This window comes from Cervus elaphus, chromosome 9, assembly GCF_910594005.1.
Source record: "Cervus elaphus chromosome 9, mCerEla1.1, whole genome shotgun sequence".
Taxonomy (NCBI): Eukaryota; Metazoa; Chordata; class Mammalia; order Artiodactyla; family Cervidae; genus Cervus; species Cervus elaphus.
In genome coordinates, this window is record NC_057823.1 from 31,218,517 (window position 1) to 31,240,660 (window position 22,144).

The 22,144-nt window shown below is 42.9% G+C and overlaps 1 long non-coding RNA gene across 1 annotated transcript; it reads right to left on the reverse strand.

Moving 5' to 3' along the window:
- Positions 1 to 2,931: 2,931 nt before the first annotated feature.
- On the reverse strand, positions 2,932 to 16,462 carry LOC122699112. The gene is made up of 2 exons (XR_006342555.1): positions 16,411 to 16,462; positions 2,932 to 3,038 (listed from the first exon to the last, which is right to left on the reverse strand). It is a non-coding gene; the product is annotated as an uncharacterized LOC122699112 (long non-coding RNA).
- Positions 16,463 to 22,144: the final 5,682 nt, after the last annotated feature.

Below are 22,144 nucleotides of genomic sequence, written 5' to 3' on the forward strand. Positions count from 1 at the left end.
CTTTTTATTCCAGTAAAAAGGCCATGGCATATGAAAATGCTTAAGTAACTACACATTGCCGCCTGTGATGGCTTTATTTTGATGGATGATGTGGGATTGCGCAGCTCATTGCAAAGTAATGCTTTTAACTTAAATCAAATCAGTTTTAAGTGAATATGTTTTACACATTTATGCTCCAGGGTTAGAAAAAACCTTTTTTTTCCCCCCTAGAAAACAGCTCTTCTTGAGACACTCCCAACGGCTTTCAGTGGTGGGGGGCTGGGACTGCCTCTCTGGCTCAGACAAGGAGAGTGTTTACTTGTATGGACTTCAAACTGCTGCAAGTTTTAGGGCCCACAGGCTGCTGTCTTAATGAAGCAGTTAATGATGTGTGAATTACAGATCCTGACAACCCCTCTAATAAAAACAACAGGACTACATCCGCAGTATTCTGTGGCCGCTAAGTAATGACAGACCGTCTGCTTAACATAATGCAGTGTCTTTAAGTAAAGAACCATTCTTGCATAGCGGCAGAGGAAATTCCTAGCCAACACAGAAAGCAATGAGAGTCATGAACGTGGATGCACAGGACACTTCATTTTTACCCAGCTGGGGTGTGGAGTGGGAAAGCTCAGAGTTTTTAGAGATGTTGCCGGACCCTGAACGGGCGGTTGTTTACACCCGTTGCTTGGACTGCTTTGCATTCCTGGGAGATGCCCGTTGTAGGAAAGGAGGACTGTGTGATGGATGTTTTAACGGGTGAAAAGTTCCCCCACTCCCAGATTCTTTCTCCCCCCACTGGAGGCACAGGAATGCTAGCTTCCAGTGGATTTTCAAAGAGCCGATTGTCTGTTCTGAATGCTGACTGCTGTTTGGAGGGAGAGGGGGTAATACGCCAGGCCTGGCCTGCATTCACCCAGGAGAGCGATGCCGAGCCCAGCTGTGGAGCGAGGCACTCTCTGGTTGCTGACCTGGACGGTCAGAATGCATGAAAACGAGGCTTGTGAGGGCTTGAAAAATAACCCTCAACAAAGCCCTTTTCTCCATGTAATTTGTTGCCCACTTTTAAGGAACAGTGAATTCACTTTCAGTCTCTCAATAGACACTGGATTTGGATTCACAGGCCAAGGTCCAATCTCTTTATCATCAGCCCTCAGGATGAGAAGATCCAGACCTGACTTGTTTGGGCAAGGGTAATTTTCCTTTAACCAGTTGATGGAACTGTTTGTCTAACCCTCCCCATTCGAGGTGACAGATAGCAAAGCAAAGAGAACAGCACGCATTCCCCAGCACTAGTCCCACAGCTAAGGTGAAATCCTGGCGAAGAAAAAGGGCATTGACATGCAAACGAGGCCTGTTTGTGTGCCTTCCCTGCTGGAAAAGGCTGCCTGACGGGGTGAGGTCTAAGTGGGCCAGGGCTACCTTCTCCTGGGAAAACCATCTTCGGAGAAGGGCCAGAATTAGCTGAGGGAAGTTGGGTTTGGCGGGAGAGGAGCCTAGGGTGCATGCTCAGTTGTTCATTCATGTCTGACTCTCTGCGACCCCATGGACTGTAGCCCACCAGGCTGCTCTGTCCATGGGATTCTCCAGACAAGAATAACTGGAGTGGATTGCCATGCCCTTCTCCCACCCAGCGATTGAACTCCATCTCCTGTATTACAGGTGGATTCTTTTACCGCTGAGCCACCGGGGAAGCCTAGGGAGGATCAGGGAAGTTGGCAGAGTTATAGGGTAGCCAGTGGGGGGTGCGAAACCTCAGAGCTTCAGCCAGGATGGGTTGGTCATCCTAATTTAGAAAGATCTGCTTCCCTTAACTTTCTCAGCTAGAAAGCAAACAGAAGCACTGTCAGCGTGGAAACGTTGGAATCTACTAGACGAAAAACTAATCAGTTGACCGAAAAAGAATTGGAAAATTCCATTCAAGCCAAATTTGAGGGTTTATAAATGGGGAAGAGCATTGAAGAAAGAACATCTGAGAACTGTTCCAGCTGTTAGTAGTCAAGACAGTTTATACAGGTTTCTTTTTTAATTGAAGGATAATTGCTTTACAGTATTGTGTTGGTTTCTCCCAAACATCAGCATGAATCAGCCACAGGTTTACCCGTGTCCTCTCCCAGCTGAATCTCCCTCCCCATCCCACCCTTCTAGATTGTTACCGAGCCCTGGTTTGAGTTCCCCGAGTCATACAACAAATTCCCATTGACTATCTATTTACATGTTGTAGTGTATGTTTCCATGTTACTTTCTCCATGCATCCCACCCACCAGCCGAGTCCGTAAGTCTGTTCTCAATGTCTGTGTCTCCATCGCTGCCCCGCAAATCGGTTCATCAGTATCATCTTTCTAGATCCCAAATATATGCTTTAGTATATGACATTTTTTTATCTTTCTGACTTCGCTCTGTAATAGACTCAAGGTTCATCCACCTCATTAGGGCTGACTCACGTGTTCCTCTTTATGGCTGAGTAATGTTTTCCATTGTGTGCATGTACCACAGTTTCTTTATTCAGCTGTGGATGGACATCTAGGTTGCTTCCATGTCCTAGGTATTGTAAATAGAACAGTGAACATTGGGATACATGTGTCCTTTTCAATTCTGGCTTCCTCAGGGTATATGCCTAGTAGTGGGATTGCTGGGTCATAATGGTGGTTTTATTCCTAGTTTTTTAAGCAATCTCCTTACTGTTTTCCTTAGTGACTGTATCAATTTACATTCCCACCAACAGTGCAAGAGGATTCCCTTTTCTCCATATTCTCTCCAGCATTTATAGTTTATAGATTTTTTGATGATGGCCATTCTGACTGGTATCAAGTGATATCTCATTATAGTTTTGATTTACATTTCTCTAATAATGAGCAATGGTGAGCATCTTTTCTTGTTTTATTAGCCATCTGTATGTCTTCTTTGGAGAAATGTCTATTTAGGTCTTTTTCCCACTTTTTGATTGGGTTGTTTTTCTGGTGTTGCGTTGTATGAGCAGCTTGTATATTTAATTAATCCTTTGTCAGTTGTTTCATTTGTTATTATTATTTTTCCCATTCTGAGGGTTGTCTTTTCCCCTTGTTTATAGTTCCCTTTGCTGAAAATTGCATTGAGTTTTATACCATCCAACACAATTTCAAAATCTTTGTTTTCCCCCATCCCAGAAAATACAGTATTAGAAAATGTTCTCATATTGACCAAACTGATAACTTAATAAAATTTCATTGTTTTAATTTGAGCAACAATTTCTTTAATTTCTTCTTGTGAGTATTTGAGTATCTATATTTCTTTATTGGGCAATAAAGTGTGCCTTTATTATTATAATAAAGTGTGTAATAAGTGTGCCTCTGTGACAGGCATGGGGGTAAATGTCAGGAATACAAAGGTGAACCATGCAAGACACCGGTCTTCAAGTACCTCGCAGTCTATCAGGTACATAAACAGAAACTGCAATGAACTATTAGAGGTACCGTGGAAGACGCTCATATAGAATATTGTGTAAGTCCAAAGAGCCATGTGGACAATTCTTCCAGCATGCGTCAGGGCTGTAGGTCAAGGGTGTGGAGGAGCTGATCTTGAATGTGGCCTAGTAGAATAAAAGGAGTTTTGGAGGTAGGCAGACTGGGATCCTGACTCTTTATTTATTTACTTATGGTAAATAAATCTTGGATGATTTCCTCGGCCTCCCTGAGTTTCAGTTTCATCACCTGTATCATGGGTATTTTGCTGCTGCTGTTCTTTCTGCCCCCTCCCTCTCCTCCCCATTACTCTCCTCTTCCCTTCTCCCTTCCTCCTCAGCCACCCTCTCCTCCCCACCCCTTCCTCTTCCTCATCCTTTTCAAGGAAGGGCTACCCTGCAGGGGAAGGAGGAGGAGGAGGTGGAGGAAGCATGGGGCTGTGGGTGAGCATAGCCTTGATCGTCTTGTCACAGATTTATTTCTGGGTGAGGTTGAGATGGGAAGGGTCCACGATGCCGTCTGCAGGTGAAGTGTCAGGTGCAGAGTGGACTCTCTATGGATGTTGTTGTTTTCCAAGAGTTCTGCATTTTCCTACAGTTTGCCCACAGAAATCACGTGCTTCTGGTCAAGAGGGATGCCCTCCTTATTTCGGATTTTGGTTTTCAAATTCTTGATGGCATCCCAGGGCTCAGTCTCAAGGATGATGGTCTCACCTGTCAGGGTATTCACACAGATCTGCATCTCTGTGTCCTTGCTGAGAGAAAAAGAGGAATTATATGGAATCTAGAAAGATGGTACTGAAGAATTTACCTGCAGGACAGCAATGGAGAAACAGATTGGAGAGCAGACTTAGGGATGTGGAGGGAGTGGAGGAGGGAGAGGGTGAGATGGATGGAGAGAGTGACATGGAAATTTACAATGCCATATGTAAAATAGATAGCCAATGACAATTTGCTCTATAACTCAGGGAACTCAAACCAGGGCTCTGTAACAACCTAGAGGAGTGGGATGGGCAGGGAGATGGGAGGCAGGTTCAAAAGGGAGGGGACATATGTATACTGATTATAGCTGATTCATGTTGTTGTTTGACAAAAAACAACAAAATTCTGTAAAGCAATTATCCTTCAATTAAAGAAATAATTTTTTTTGAAAAGACGAATTATGCATCCCTCTTAAATCACATTGTGAGGAGGATTACATGAGGGAATGCTGATGTGCAAGTAACTATTCCATATGAATTTCATGGTTAAGAAAAAAACTTCCTGTTCAATAGTTGGTTTCCCTCGTGTCTGAATTAGAGTACTTCTAAACTCATCCAACTTTGAGTTTTCAAATGTGAAAGTAATGGTGGCTTCAGAGCCTGGCCTTGCTAATTTGTAATAATATCTTCAAATGACTTAATACTTTTATTGTTAAGTGGTATCACTGAGGAACTTTTACACTGTCAAGGACAATAATTTCTGGAAAACCAGTTTATAAAACTCCTGGAAGGAATACTTTCATGCCCGTATGTTGGAAGATACAATAGGACTGAATCACAAATCATGATTTGGAGAGGTGTGTGATTGAAGATAGGTCTGTGCTTTGGCAGCTATGAAATACTACAGCATCTTCAGTGCCCCCAGTGGCCTGGTAGTCTTCACCAGAGATACCAAGTTGACTTCTCAATACCAAGTTAAATGTTCAGATACCCTGAAAACAGACTAAGAATATTCCAAATACCACTACTCTTTGTTTCCATTTAATTTACACACACTTACTGCCCTCTCTGATCAATAGTCACCCCTTGGGGGGACTCCTGGAAGACATCAGGCTGTGAGAATTTTGCTTTTATGACTCTGGAAGGTAATAGATTTAATTCTCACTTGCATAGAAGTTTGTTTATTCTGTTTGCCATGAGAGAGAGCATCTGAACAACTCCCAGTTTGGGTTTTGGTCCTCGGGGAATGTCCACTTGGTCATTTGTTGATATATGTGTTTACAAATGGACTGTTTTCCCACGTGGACTGCTGGAATGATCACGGCTAAGAGCCCATGTCCAGGAGAGTTAGTTCACGTTATACTTCAGGAGGTCAGCTCTGAGGCTGCACATGGGAGGCCAGGGCTACACTTACCACTAGTGTGCCTAAATAAATTGTGTATTCCAGGCACTGGGTGGTTTGCCCTAAATATAGCCAAGTTCTTTTTCATTATGTTTAAGAACAGTTTTAGAAACTGCAGGGAATGTAGGAGCTTTTCTTAGAAGTCAGCTATTCAAAGCTGAGTTCAAAGTAGGCTATAAGTGGCAGAGTAACTTCCCCATAAAGACCAAGACCCAAAGTAATGTCAAGGTTAGAGCATTATACAACTCAACAACTAAAAAACAGACAATGCAATCCATAAATGGGCAGAAGACCTAAAGAGACATTTCTCCAAAGGAGACACAAATGACCAGTGAGCACATGAAAGGATGCTCAACATCACTAGTTGAGAAACGCAAGTCAAAACTACAACGAGGTACCACCTCACACCAGTCAGAATGACCATAATTAAAAAGTCTACAAATAACAAATTCAGGAGAGGGTGTGGAGAAAAGGGAACCCTCCCACACTGTTGGTGGGAATGTAAGTTGGCACAGCCACTATGGAATACCATATGGCAGTTCCTTAAAAAACTAAAAATAGAGTTGCCATATGATCCAGCAGTCCCATTTCTGAAGATACATCTGGACAAAACTCTAATTAACAAAGATATATGCAACTCTCTTTAGTAACTTCTAAAGGTACTCCAGCCTACCTTGAATTATAGGTTGGAAGAATGACTCTCTTTGAGGTCATTTTAATCAAAGTAGAGCCTACATACCATAACCTGCACAAATCTTGAGCATAGATTGATGAATTATTACTTATCTCCCATGTGATTTGCAATAAAAAAATTGAAGGCAAACCTGTCAAACACAGTTCTTACATGCATTCTGAAATTATTAATAAAAGAGCTACTTTTTAGATTTTCTGATTGCTAACTGTGGTGTTGAAGAAGACTCTTGAGAGTCCCTTGGACTGCAAGGAGATCCAACCAGTCCATCCTAAAGGAGATCAGTCCTGGGTTTTCATTGGAAGGACTGATGTTGAAGCTGAAACTCCAGTACTTTGGCCACCTGATGAGAAGGGCTGACTCATTTGAAAAGACCCTGATGCTGGGAAAGATTGAGGGCAGGAGGAGAAGGGGACGACAGAGGATGAGATGTTTGGATGGCATCACCGACTCAATGGACACGAATTTGGGTAAACTCCAGGAGTTGGTGATGGACAGGGAGGCCTGGCGTGCTGCAGTTTATGGGGTCGCAAAGAGTCGGACACAAGCGAGCAACTGAACTGAACTGAACTTTGGATAAAAGAACCAAAACCAAACTTTTCTCTCTGTTTTGCTCTCTCTGTCTTTATGTTTAGTGCTCTTATTTTGCGGTGTTTTGAGCACCTGGTTGGGCAGATTACTGAGAATCCAGCCCTGCCTAACGACGAGAGGGAATATTGTCTTCTGTTAGTGGTGCCAGAGAGTATACTCCGGGACCCAGGGGAGCTCACAGGAGAGAATTGGGCTGAAACATCTCTGAAAATTTCTTCTGTGTGTTGGACATGTTCTTCAGTAGCGCTTACTGGAAGCTACAGAAATTGTGGCTCTGGGCTCTAAAACAATCAATATATCAAAGGTAACAGCTGAGGAAGTTTCAGAGCATTCCCTGGGAAACGGCTTCTTCAGTTCCTCCGCTATCACTTAAAACAGAGCTCTTTGTCTTTGGAGTTGATAAGTAGGTATAAAGGCAATTCCAGAGCCAACTGTCAGATAAAGCAAATACAGCTCATACCCTATCACAACAAGGTCGTGTACCATAGAGAACAGCTTTAAGATGAGCTTTGAGTAAAGTCAGATGAAGAAAAGCTTGTATCCAGAAAAAAAAAAAAAAGACTGAGAGGAAAAAAAACTCCACCTTACCTGAGAATACAGAGGGATCAAAAGGAGTCCACGTCGTGGTCACCAGCAAATCGCCCTGTTTCCATAATGACTTCTTTCTGTGATTGAATACAATGGCAACTTTAAGGGCAACTGCAATAACAGTTTCTCATGAAAAATTAACAAAGAATTTATGGAAATGTAGGAAAGTCCCAATGCAATTAGCTTAGATTTCTCTAGAGTCTGAGAAAAGCCTGGATAATTGCATGCAGAAACTGCATAAAGGAGCTATTTTCATTATCGCTGGATACAGAGAGTCCATTTTCATCACAATGGGATATAATGATGTTAAAGCTAACAGGGAGATATGTTTAAAAAGGTTACAACACAGTTTACCAAATGGTTTGATTTATGTAACTTTGCAGAAATACACTTAAGATTACCATTAAGGGGACTGGAGAGGTTACCCTTGAAATTTCCAGAGGCTCCTATAGGATGAGAAAATATATGACCGTTTCTGAAAGCTAATTGTACGTTACCACTAGGATGCACAAGGATGAATTTAATTTGTCTCAGGATTGAGGGCTGAATTGTCCTACAAGCTGGCACATGAATATCCATTCTGACTTGACTCTGTTGTAAATTGGCTATTATGGATGTTTATAGGTGCACTTAGGGCTGGGTTTCTCTCCCCAGATGTCTTTGAAACTCCAAGGTTCTGGCACCTTATGGCAGCAGAAGCAACATTTGGAAAACCCACAGAGCCCTGACTAGGCCTGCAGAGAGATTACATGTCATTATTTAAATGTCACGATTTTCAGTTAAAATGAAATGAAGAGCATCATCTTTTCTTCTGATAGTCATTCACAAGCAGTTTAATGACTCTTCCCAGTTTCAAGAATGCCATCTTCTCCTTGGCCATCAGTAAAGAAATGGGGAAAGAGATATATAATATAGTGAGTTTTTATCAACCTCCCGTGTCCTCTGCAATGTCACACACATAGCTCTGGATATCCTTTGCTATCTATAAAAAACTGTAGTTAAGGCTGCACCTGGGATTCGAATGATTCCTGAAACCATTAAATAGATTCTTGCTAGGAAACCCTTGGAATATTAATAACTTTCATTAGCCTCAGTGTCAAAAGGATCATACAGTCTCAATCTTATTTGGTAAACATTCTTTGTTTAAAGAAAAGGAAAGAAAAAAAAAAAAGAGGAAAGGAAGAAGAAAGAGATTATTTGTTTCCAACAAAAGCCTCAGCAGAGGTCCTACTCTGAATGGACACTGCTGCCTGGGGACAAATGTCAACACAGTTCAAGCTTTGTTAAAAGGGCTGAAAAGATTGGCGAGCCTGCACATGGGCACGCTTATGGCCAGCATTAAGAAAATCAATCTAAAATAACAAAACTGCATTCACATCACAGCCTGGCCAATACACTCCCAGCCGATGTGACAATCATATTTTGACAGTTGAGATAGCTGATAACGGATGGCAAAAGCAATTTCTCTTCGGCGTGGGACCTGAATTTATGCAATTACAACTCCTCTCTGTCTGGGCCACATTAAAGATGCAAAAAGCAGAGAGAATAAACAGAAGCCAGTATTTTGGTATAATCAATGCAAAATGATGCAAGTCCCTTCAGTATCATTCTAGTCTACTTTTAATTTTTATTCACTCCTGCATTTAATAATAGCCCCAAGAATAAATTAAAATTCCTGCAGTCCTTTTTCCTTCCCCACTTACCATCTTTTGCCAGCCTCTTTGTCATCCCCAACACATTTTTTTTAAATCACATTATTCACCTGGTTAATGAAAGAAAGGAAGCAAGAGTGAATAGAAAGCTTTGTTGAAAATGGAACTGGCGTTTCACTCAAGCATTCTGAGTAGCTCTGACATTCAGCACCCTTGTACCTGAAACTTCTGGACATCTCCCATTCTGGCAGGTCAAATAGAGTGGTTCCTTGAGGGGATAGTTTAAAAGTACTTATAATGTGTTTTGATTTACAGATTATCAATTCTGCTGAGCAACAGAGAGACATATTTGGGAGTCGTAAAAACAAATACATTCAACTGTGCTGTGGATTAACCTAAAGTGACACATTTATTTAAAAATCTGCCTACTACTTGTCCTCATTGATTAAATGCCCTTAAGAAAGTAAGTCTGATGAAATAAAAGCCATTAAGATGCAGCACACCTCCTCCACTCCTTTTGATGGTTGACACATTCCCTAGAGTGGGAGATTGGATGGCTGATAAGCTAACGCTGAATTATAAGCACTTTGTGGAATGTCACTGGCAAATGAAAGATCTACTGTTTTGCTTGCAAAGCAACCATACGCCTTAACAGCACAAAAATGGACACGGTGCAGAATTATTTTGTCCTCTGTGCTCAGCATACAAACGAACATGTACACTACGTGTGCACGTTCATGGCCGAAATCAGCTCAGGGCCAGCAAGGCTTGTCCTGGCCACGGTCCCACTGATCATGAATAGGGGAGGGCTTGCCAAGAACTTTGTCAGCATTGTCATGACTCCAGCAAGCATCGGGGCATTCTGCTGTGGCTCGTTACCTGAGCTCTTGCAGTTTGGGAGGGGAGAGTGTAAGGGGGAGTGGCGGCCATGGTGCCAGGAGATTAAAGAGGTGAAATGGAAAACTCTTTTCTGTCTGGGAATTAGAGGCACAAACAGCATTTGAGGTGAAGTGGGAGAGGTGCCAGATATGGAGTTCAAGTTATGTCTTTCCTTACTTGTCTGATGGCCTTGAGAAAAATCACTTCAATTTGCTGAGCCCCCGGTTTCTTTAGCTGAAAAATGGGGCTAATAACGTTAGCTTTTTATTGGACTGTTGAGAGGATAGTGTGGAATAATGCACAAGAATGTGCTCTGTACACGGGATAACAATACGCCAAGACCGGGGTCACCGCTGGTTGTAGGGAGGGACAGCCAGGTCTTACTTCGTACGCTGCCTCTGCTTCTGCTGTCTGGTTTCTGGCACTATCAGTGTGAACCCTCTTTGAGAACTATTCCAGACTGGAACAGAAAAACCTAGAAAACCTGGAATACGGAAAACTTAGCACTCCATCTAAATGGTGTAATGGATGTTCAAGAAAACTGGTGGCTCAGCTGATAAAAGCTCTGTCAGCAGTGCAGAAGACCTGGGTTCGATCCCTGGGTTGGGAAGGTCCCCTGGAGAAGGGAATGGCTACCCACTCCAGTATTCTGGCCTGAAGAATTTCATGGACTGTACAGTACATGGGGTCACAAAGAGTCAGATACAGCTGAGTGACTTTCACTTTCATGCTGTCTAAAATAAAAACAATGAAGCGTTCCCTAAAGTACAGTGAAATACTAGTACATTTTGGATTTACTTTGATGTCGCATCAGAGAGCGGGCTTGAAAATATGCAAGTTCTCTCTTTTTGTTGCTTCTTTTTATAAGTAACCAAAAAAAATTTTTTTTAAAAAGTCTTCAATGGGGAGTCAGTGTTAGGACTGACATCTAAACAAATATTTTTTCCTTCAAATCTTTGTCTCTGACTCTGCCCACCAGTGGTTGCTCAGTCGTGTCCCACTCTTTGTGACCCCATGGACTATAGCCTGCCAGGCTTCTCTGTCTAGGAATTCTCCAGGCAAAAATACTGGAGTGGGTTGCCATTCCCTTCCGCAGGGGATCTTCCTGACCCAGGAATTGCACCTGGGTCTCCTGCATTGGCAGGCAGATTCTTAACCATCTGAGCCACCAGGGAAGCCCCTGCCCATCAGAAACAGGTATTATTTCTTCCAAGTATTTTTAAATAGCATTATTTTTTCCAAAAGGTCTTTGGGTTGAATTGGGAAGTATTCAGGGCTGGGCAGACCATGTCTACCTCTGTAGAGATCTCACAGAGGTTTCTCTCTGAGGAGGATTCTAGAGTATGCTCTGGATGCCTTGTTCCAATCTGAAACTCTTGAAGGTTGACTGTATGGACAGTCCTGTTTTACTCCTTGCAAAATGGTGGCCACGCAATGAACATGAGTCTGGTTTTGGTTTAGTCAACTGTTATCTGTGTTGCTATATTGTCCAGGATTTATCTCTTAACTTAAAAAAAAAAAACAGTAACAATAATGTTGATAACTTCTAATTACTTCTTCATTTTCATAAGGGTTAATATATTGTATCTGCTATAATTCTCCTGGGAGTTTGACATACTGGGTTTTATTATCATCGTACAGGTTAAACTTCTTGCTCACAATCCACAGTGGATCGATGTGCAAAGGGGGATCATAACCCAAATCTGAGTGACTCTGATTCCTGAGCCACATCTACTCTGCTCACCTCACTGGGTTGTTGAGAAGATTAAGTGTGATCATGCCTATGAAAACATCTTTCCTTTTCTTTAGAAGAATATTTATTTAAAAATTATGGAATTAAATACTTTCTTAGGGAAAATATAGAAAGGACAAAAGGAAGAAAAAAACTACTTTATTACCCTAACACTTTTTATAAAAATGTATAAGGTCCAAGTCCCCCCCTTCCAATTCCTACCCCGTTACTCAGAAGATAAACTCTTGCTAAGCTTTTGTGTGTGCACTTCCAGCCCCCCTTGCTTTTTTGGATGAGAGTTATTTGAAAAGTAGAGAACTCCAAGATGAAAGTCTGATTTTCCTGTTTTTGTGGTATGCAGGCTACAGACTGACCTTGAGCTTTCAGGATGTCCACTCTGGGCTGCCTTTGACTGTGCGACACTTCTGCACAACCGTCTGCCTGTGTGTCAGGAGCCGTTGTGGGATGAGCGGTGGTCCCAGCTGGCCCAAGTGATGGGAAACATGTGTACTGACCTGTCTAGGCTTTTTGTCCTGGATTGTGCTTGTTTGCCTCCTTTCTTCTTTTCTCTCATTCTTCCTTTCCTGTTTTAATTCCTGACCTTCTTCTTGACTATCCTTCATCTTGATTTCAATGAAACACATTCAGAAGTGAAAGTGACTGGTGAGGGACGGGTGGGAGTGTTGAGAGGAGGAAAAAGTACTCCACTGCTGTATTTAGGCAGCTGAGATTTTGTTCCTCTGATTTAGCTAAGTGCTTTGGGATAGAACCGAACAATGCGTTTAGTTGCTCCAGCAGATGTCCTATGACTCCCAAGGGAATAAATCAGCTATGTGGGAACCAGAGGGGGCTTGGGAGGCATCTTGGAATCAGAGGATAGGTGAAAGGAGGGCCCTTTTTTTATTCTCCAGGGTAGTGAAGATGCCCCTAGCCAGGTCAGGTCCCAGGCCTGGGCTTTAGCTGGAGCTGAAGCCCTGCTGACCGAAGAACAAATAGCAGCAAGGCTAGTTTTCAAGAGAATTGAGGTGAATGCTCTTGATCAGATGGGGAGAACCATTCAGGGATATTTCTGCAGTGAGGGCTGTTTTAAAAGGAAGTTTGGAAAGCTGTTGGGTGGAGCTCAGAGCAGCCCCTTTTTGCTTGCCTGGACACCTGAGCAGTACTCCCTAAACTCTTGACTCCTGGGGGGAGGCACTTCCTCTTTCAGAATAAGTGGGGTGCCAAGTCAGTATGTTACCAAATGCAAGTTCTTGTGCCTGACGCACAGTGAGGCTGAACAAACTGAAACACTGCAGTTTGGAGCAGAGGAAGGTTTATTGCAGGACCATGCAAGGAGATGGGTAGCTTGTGCCGTGAAATCCCAGAGGGTTTCAGCAAGGTATTTTTAAAGGCAATGTGAGAGAGGAGTGTGGTTGGTTTTTGCAGATTTCTTGGTGCAGGAATCCTTTGTTTTTACAGCTGTCCACGTAGGTCAGGTTGTGATATTCCTATAAACCTCCAACAAGACATGTTATTCTCTGTTTTGCAACTTGTAAATAAAAAGTGTCATACTCTTAATGGTTGCAGCCTTGAGAATGGCCTATCCTATATATTTCATGCTATAGACAACATTCTTAGCTGAAAGCAAAACCAATAGGATGCAAAGATTAAAGTAAAACAGACAGATCTAATATGGAGCCGGATTTGTCCTTCCCTATTACAAGCATTGAATGGGGAAAATTCCAGCTCTATGACCTGGATGCTTGGCTTCTGACATCTTGAGCTCTTCACTTCTTTTCTACACATGACTGAACATCTAGGTGTCACCCAGAACCCAGAAACCATTCCTGCTCCAACTGCCCCTTCATGTCCCATTTATAAGTATCCTTTCATCTCTTCATAACTGGCTACACGCAATTTTAAGCAAAATTTGGGCTTGTCCAGTTCATTCCATGTGGCTCTCATCGTCTGTTTTTCACACATGCAGAATATAGAACAGCTTGTACAGAATAACAAGGTAGAAATTCCATTGAGAGGTGTTAGTCACTCATGGCATCAGAAGCCATGAGGGGGAGGCTTTGAGTGGTTTATCAATGTCAGAAGAAGCCAGAGATCGAATTCCAACTTAATATGCACAGTTGGACATGTTTTATTATTTATAACACATACTTCATTTTTAACCTTCCTCTGAATGCTGTATCATTCTTCTAATGGGTCTCCCATCCTGCTCATCTCCCTCGCCAAACCTCCATCATTTAAAATGTGGTGAACTGCTGCTGCCAGGCAGGCTGGTGCATACTGAGCAAGCCCATCCCTTTCTCTTTAGCATCCTTCTCAAAAGTCTAAGCCAGGTCTCTCAGCCAGGTATTCCAGAGCTGAGTAAATTGAAAACAAAAAGGAAAAAACAAGCTATTTTGGAATCAATGTGACGAAAATGGAGCTTGGACCCACTGAGGAGTCAGAAAGTAAAAATAGCAGACTCAGTCACCAAATATTTGTTCCTCAGTGGCAGATGCTGTGCAAAGTATTGGGAACACAGAGAGGGTTCCCTGCCCTTGTGGAGCTTATGGTCTTGTTAGGAAGATAGGCAACAGAGAATTCCAGGATAGAACTTACGCTATAAATGATGTGAATAGTAATGTGGTGTGATAGAGAAAAAGGGGTGAGGGAGAGGAGAGAGTCACTGTTCAGTGATGCTCTCTGCAGAAAGGAGCCAATTAAGCAGATTTAAGTAGGTATGTCAATTTCAAGGTCACTGCTATACCATTTTTAAATCTGGTCAGCAAGTCTCCAGCAGCTCATAATTATAATATTGATAATGAGGCAGAATGCATGACATGCATATGGAGAGTTTTCTTGGGAGATGTATTAATTTTCTAGAGCTGCTATAATTAAGTACCACAGTCTGGGTGGCTTATGTTCTTGCAGTTTTAGAAGCAAGAAGTCTAAGACCCAGGTGTTGGCAGGGTTGGTTTTTTTCTGAGCCTCTTTCCTCGGGTTTCCCAGGTGGTACAGTGGTAAAGAATCTGCCTGTCAGTGCCAGAGATGCAAGACACATGGGTTTGATTCCTGGGTTGGGAAGATTCCCTGGAGTAGGAAATGGCAATCCATTCCAGTATTCTTGCCTAGAAAATTCCTTGGAGAGAGAAGCCTAGCAGGCTACAGTCCATGGGGTTGCACAAGAGCTGGGCACCACTGAGGAGAGCACACACACTCCTTGGATTGCATCACGAGATTGCCGTTCTCTCCCTGTCTTCACGTGTCTCCCCCTCTGTGTGCATGTCTGTGTTAACCTCCTCTTCTGATGAGAACACCTGCCATGTCAGATTAGGATCCACTCTAGTGACCTCATTGTAGCTTAATTATCTCTTTAAAGAACTTGTTTCCAGATGTTGTCATACTTTGAGATGCTGGGGGCTGGAAATTCATCACATGAGTTTTGAAGGGACTTAGATCATCCCATAAGGCAAGGAAGAGACCATCTGATTGTAGATCTTCCTATGGATGCAACTTGGGAAATGTCTTATCTTCTGGGTACCTTGTAATGTGCTGTGTCTGGCACCTAGGAAAAGGACACCAGATGACACTTTGAGGGTCATTTTGTCTTCTTCAGATGGACTGGGCTCCAGTGGTGTGAGTCCTGTCCTGAGTGAGTCTCCTGAGAACCTTGGCCTACAGATTCTTTTTTTTTTTTTTTTTTTTATTAGTTGGAGGCCAATTACTTTACAATATTGTAGTGGGTTTTGTCATACATTGACATGAATCAGCCATGGATTTACATGTATTCCCCACCCCGATCCCCCCTCCCACCTCCCTCTCTACCCAATCCCTCTGGGTCTTCCCAATGCACCAGGCCCGAGCACTTGTCTCATGCATCCAACCTGGGCTGGTGATCTGTTTCACTATAGATAATATACATGTTTCGATGCTGCTCTCTCGAAATATCCCACCCTTGCCTTCTCCCACAGAGTCCAAAAGGCTGTTCTGTACATCTGTGTCTCTTTTTCTGTTTTGCATATAGGGTTATCATTACCATCTTTCTAAATTCCATATATATGTGTTAGTATGCTGTAATGTTCTTTATCTTTTGGCTTACTTCACTCTGTATAATGGGCTCCAGTTTCATCCATCTCATTAGAACTGATTCAAATGAATTCTTTTTAACGGCTGAGTAATATTCCATGGTGTATATGTACTACAGCTTCCTTATCCATTCGCCTGCTGATGGGCATCTAGGTTGCTTCCATGTCCTGGCTATTATAAACAGTGCTGTGATGAACATTGGGGTGCACGTGTCTCTTTCAGATCTGGTTTCCTTGGTGTGTATGCCCAGAAGTGGGATTGCTGGGTCATATGGCAGTTCTATTTCCAGTTTTTTAAGAAATCTCCAGACTGTTTTCCATAGCGGCTGTACTAGTTTGCATTCCCACCAACAGTGTAAGAGGGTTCCCTTTTCTCCACACCCTCTCCAACATTTATTGCTTGTAGACTTTTGGATAGCAGCCATCCTGACTGGCGTGTAATGGTACCTCATTGAGGTTTTGATTTGCATTTCTCTGATAATGAGTGATGTTGAGCATCTTTTCATGTGTTTGTTAGCCATCTGTATGTCTTCTTTGGAGAAATGTCTGTTTAGTTCTTTGGCCCATTTTTTGATTGGGTCATTTATTTTTCTGGAATTGAGCTGCAGGAGTTGCTTGTATATTTTTGAGATTAATCCTTTGTCTGTTTCTTCATTTGCTATTATTTTCTCCCATTCTGAAGGCTGTCTTTTCACCTTGCTTATAGTTTCCTTCATTGTGCAAAAGCTTTTAAGTTTCATTAGGTCCCATTTGTTTATTTTTGCTTTTATTTCCAATATTCTGGGAGGTGGGTCATAGAGGATCCTGCTGTGATTTATGTCGGAGAGTGTTTTGCCTATGTTCTCCTCTAGGAGTTTTATAGTTTCTGGTCTTACATCTAGATCTTTAATCCATTTTGAGTTTATTTTTGTGTATGGTGTTAGAAAAGTGTTCTTAAGAAAATCTATTGATACATTCATAATTTTGTACCACAAAAGGAAATCAATTGACACTTTACTGAAATCTGTGTGCTCAGCACTCTGCTAAGGAGAATCTGGAAGCATACTAGTTGATTTATTCTTCCTTATATTCAACATATATTTATTGAATCTTGATCATTGGTTTCATTTACAGTGTTCATTTTTGAAAACAAATCTGCCAAGCATAACTCTAGCATGATCTATACTGTTCTTGTAGACATCACGCTGGTGTTGGCTGGCGGCATGGTAATAATAAAACAGAGATCTGGGTGCCAGAGGACTCAGAGGAGGATTCCTGGAAGATGAGCCCTTGAGCAAGAGGTTGGAGGGATGTGCAGTTAGAATCCCAAAGAGCAAAAGTAATGAGGGGAATGGAGTGCTGGTTGTGAATGTCTGGGTAAGGAACTAGAAGGAAAGGTGGGCTCTTGGGAGGAATGCTGGTTCCCACGCAACTAGTGTAGAACCTGGGAGTCCATGTGTTCTTCTTTGTGGCCCTGATTAATAATATGAGTGTCAGGGGAAAGGGCCTTCCCTGGTGGCTCAGTGGTAAAGAATCCACCTGCCAGTGCAGGAGACACAGGTTCAATCCCTGGGTCAGGAAGATGCCCTGGAAAAGGAAATGGCAACCCAGTACAGTATTCTTGCCTGGGGAATCTCATGGACAGAGGAGCCTGGCAGACTATGGTCCATGGGGTCACAAAAGAGTCAGTCACAACTTAGTGACTAAACAACATCAGAGGAGAGAACAAGATGGCAGAGGAGCAGGTGGACGTGGAGTACATCTCTCTCCACGGATGCATCAGGAGTACACCTTCAGACACAGAAGTGCATGCAGAACACCAGCTGAGAGCGGACAGGAGTACCTGACTAGAGGAAAAGAATATATAGAACCATGCAAAAAAAAAAAAAGAATATATAGAACCACACAAAACTCGGTAGGAGGAAGGAACTAGGGGGAAATACAGAAGTGTCAGTAGGACTGGACCTGCCCTCACTGGGTGGGGGAACTGAAGCAGGGGTCCGATCCCCACACTGGGTCAATTGTTTGAGTCAGAAGGGAAACATTTACAGCTGAGAGTGAAACAGCTGATCTGTGGCAGCCTAAATGGAATGAGAATCAGACAGTCCTTGCTGCAGCCATACATACCCGGGACAGGGACACAGGTCCCCTGGAAGGCGCAGCAGCTGGGAGCTGGAGTTTCGGGATTATGGAGCAATCCCAGGGCGAGGACTACTGTTGACTGCGGAGAGGCAGATTGAGGGGATGTGAGGGAGGAGACTGTGGTGGGAAATGCCTGTGGAGGAAAACCAGGCAGCCGTGGGAGCAAGGTGATACTGCTGAGTTACACATAGGGGTTGGAGCCATCACCATAGCCTGTCTCACCCCACATGCCAGCATCGGGCAGCTGAATAACAGAGAGGCTGGCCCATCAAATGCCTGACGTACTGATCCACAGTGTAGGACCCCAGCCAGGAGGGCCCCTCTATGTGCCTGATGCGCCAAACAACAGAGAAGGACACCAGGCAAGGGAGCCCTCTAAGTGCCTGAACGGGTGGACCTACGGAGAAAGACTGGCCAAAGAGGCCTTCTGATCGCCAGCTACAGGAGGCTTGAAAGAAGACTCTGATAGGGCCACAACTCCTGCGGCAGAGGCAGTCCATGTCCCTGCACAGTTGGTGTTGCCAGGGCCCCCAGAAGCCAAGCAGCTGCACCGCCTTCACGCTCAACTCTCAATGGGGCAGAGTTTCCACAGGCAAAAAAAGTCTTTCATCTACATGTGCAGGGTTGCTTTGGTCGTGTCTGACTCTTTGTGACCCTGTAGACTGTGGCCTGCCAGGCTTCTCTGTCAGGGAAAGGCGTTGTCCAGGCAAGAATACTGGAGCGTATTGGCCAATGCTGGTTGCCATACCCTTCTGGAGCACTATATTTCCTGCTGCCCTGGCCGCCAACTCCCCTGAGAACCTGGTGCTGCCAGAACCTCTGCGACCCAAACGGCTGCACCACCTCCACACCCGGCCCTGAGGGGCAAACCCCAGTCCTCCAGGGCAGCCTCAGGAGCAAACCCCAGTGGATGACCCACAAGTAGAGGTGGAAATAAAACCAAAACTTAAACCCAGGGGCAGTGTGGCTAAAGAAGAAGACCCAAAACCTTCCCACCAGCTGCACAAACTGAAGATTAAATCCACGTGATCAACTAGGCAGACTCTGTGTCTGTGGAATATATAAAGGGTCATTGAGAGCTCCCGCAAAAGAAAACGCACTAGTTCTGATAGCTGTGGACATTGGAGGCAAGAACACATAGGAGGACCAGGTTATAATCTGAGCTGCCCCCACAGCAGGTCCAGAGATCAGCACAGTCTTGGAGGGCATCCCAGGGAGGTGAGGTGGACTGTGACTCCCAGCGAGCGAAAGGACTCTGGCAGCAGAGACTCAAGAAGAATATTTATTGTTCTTATGTTTTGACTTGTTCTGTAGATTCTTTTGGAGTTTTTTTCTTTTCCTCCCCTCCCGCCCCATTGTAGTTGTCGATTTTATTGGTATTATGAAATCTAATTAAGTTTTTGAGCTTTTTTTCTTTTTTCTCAGTCACATTTTTTAAAATTTATTTATTTTTTGTAATGGTTTATTTTAAAAGTAGACATCTTCCAAAGATGTTTTGGCATCAACAGTCTTTCAGAATAATTTTATACAAATTTTTTATATAAATTTTATTTATAAAAAATTTTTATAATTTTTTGTACAGTTCTGTGTATTCTTGCCACCTCTTCTTAATATCTTCTGCTTCTGTTAGGTCCATACCATTTCTGTCCTTTACTGAACTCATCTTTGCATGAAATAGTCCCTTGGTATCTCTAATTTTCTTAAAGAGATCTCTAGTCTTTCCCATTCTGTTGTTTTCCTCTGCTTCTTTGCATTGATCACTGAGGAAGGCTTTCTTATCTCTCCTTGCTATTCTTTGGAACTCTGCATTCAAATGGGAATATCTTTCCCTTTCTCCTTTGCTTTTCACTTCTCTTCTTTTCACAGCTATTTGTAAGGCCTCCTCAGACAACCATTTTGCCTTTTTGCATTTCTTTTCCTTGGGGATGGTCTTGATCCCTGTCTCCTGTACAATGTCATGAACCCCCATCCATAGTTCATCAGGCACTCTGTCTGTCAGATCTAGTCCCTTAAATCTATTTCTCACTTCCACTGTATAGTCATAAGGGATTTGATTTAGGTCATATCTGAATGGTCTTTTCCCTACTTTCCCTACTTTCTTCAATTTGAGTCTGAATTTGGCAATAAGGAGTTCATGATCTGAGCCACAGTCAGCTCCTGGTCTTGTTTTTGCTGACTGTATAGAGCTTCTCCATCTTTGGCTGCAAAGAATATAATCAATCTGATTTCGGTGTTGACCATCTGGTGATGTGATGTTCATGTGTAGAGTCTTCTCTTGTGTTGTTGGAAGAGGGTGTTTGCTATGGCCAGTGCGTTCTCTTGGCAAAACTCTATTAGCCTTTGCCCTGCTTCATTCCATATTCCAAGGCCAAATTTCCTAGTTACTCCAGGTGTTTCTTGACTTCCTACTTTTGCATTCCAGTCCCCTATAATGAAAAGGACACCTTTTTTGGGTGTTCTAAAAGGTCTTATAGGTCTTCATAGAAGTGTTCAACTTCAGCTCTTCAGTGTTACTGGTTTGGGCATAGGCTTGGATTACCGTGATATTGAATGGTTTGCCTTGGAAACGAACAGGGATCGTTCTGTCATTTTTGAAATTACATCCAAGTACTGCATTTCAGACTCTTCTGTTGACCATGATGGCTACTCCATTTCTTCTAAGGGATTCCTGCCCACAGTAGTAGATATAATGGTCATCTGAGTTAAATTCACCCATTCCAGTCCATTTTAGTTCACTGATTCCTAGAATGTCGACATTCACTCTTGCCATCTCCTGTTTGACCACTTCCAATTTGCCTTGATTCATGGACCTAACATTCCAGGTTCCTATGCAATATTGCTCTTTACAGCATGGGACCTTGCTTCTGTCACCAGTCACATCCATAACTGGGTATTGTTTTTGCTTTGGCTCCATCCCTTCATTCTTTCTGGAGTTATTTCTCCAGTGATCTCCAGTAGCCTATTGGGCACCTACTGACCTGGGGAGTTCCTCTTTCAGTATCCTATCATTTTGCCTTTTCATACTGTTCATGGGGTTCTCAAGGCAAGAATACTGAAATGGTTTGCCACTCCTTTCTCCAGTGGACCACATTCTGTCAGACCTCTCCACCGCGACCCGGCAGTCTTGGGTGGCCCCACCCGGCATGGCTTAGTTTCATTGAGTTAGACAAGGCTGTGGTCCTGTGATCAGATTAGCTAGTTGTCTGTGATTATGGTTTTAGTGTGTCTGCCCTCTGATGCCCTCTTGCAATAGGTCTTTGTTAATTGATTCTTGCATTTTCTCCATTTTGTTTTCAAGGTTTTTGATCATCTTTATTATCATTATTCTGAATTCTTTTTCAAGTAATTTGCCTATTTCCTCTTCATTTATTTGAACTTCTGTGTTTCTAGTTTGTTCTTTCATTTGTGTAGTATTTCTCTGCCTTTTCTTTTTTTTTTTAACTTATTGTGTTTGAGGTCTCCTTTACCCAGGCTTCAGGGTTGAATTCTTTCTTCCTTTTGGTTTCTGCCTTCCTATCCTAAAAGATGATGCTGTGGAAGTGCTGCACTCAATATGCCAGCAAATTTGGAACACTCAGCAGTGGCCACAGGACTGGAAAAGGTCAGTTTTCATTCCAATCCTAAAGAATGCTCAAACTACCACACAATTGCACTCATCTCACACACTAGTAAAGTAATGCTCAAAATTCTCCAAGCCAGGCTTCAGCAATACATGAACCATGAACTTCCAGATGTTCAAGCTGCTTTTAGAAAACGCAGAGGAACCAGAGATCAAATTGCCAGCATCCACTGGATCATTGAAAAAGCAAGAGAGTTCCAGATAAACATCTATTCCTGCTTTATTGACTATGCCAAAGCCTTTGAGTGTGTGGATCACAATAAACTGGAAAATTCTGAAAGAGATGGGCATACCAGACCACCTGACTTTCCTCTTGAGAAACCTGTATGCAGGTCAGGAAGCAACAGTTAGAACTGGACATGGACCAACAGACTGGTTCCAAATAGGAAAAGGAGTACATCAAGGCTGTATATTCTCACCCTGCTTATTTAACTTATATGCGGAGTACATCATGAGAAACGCTGGGCTGGAAAATGCACAAGCTGGAATCAAGATTGCCGGGAGAAATATCAATAACCTCAGATATGTAGATGCCACCACCCTTATGGCAGAAAGTGAAGAGGAACTAAACAGCTTCTTGATGAAAGTGAAAGAGGAGAGTGAAAAAGTTGGCTTAAAGCTCAACATTCAGAAAACTAAGATCATAGCATCTGGTCACTTCATGGGAAATAGATGGGGAAACAGTGTCA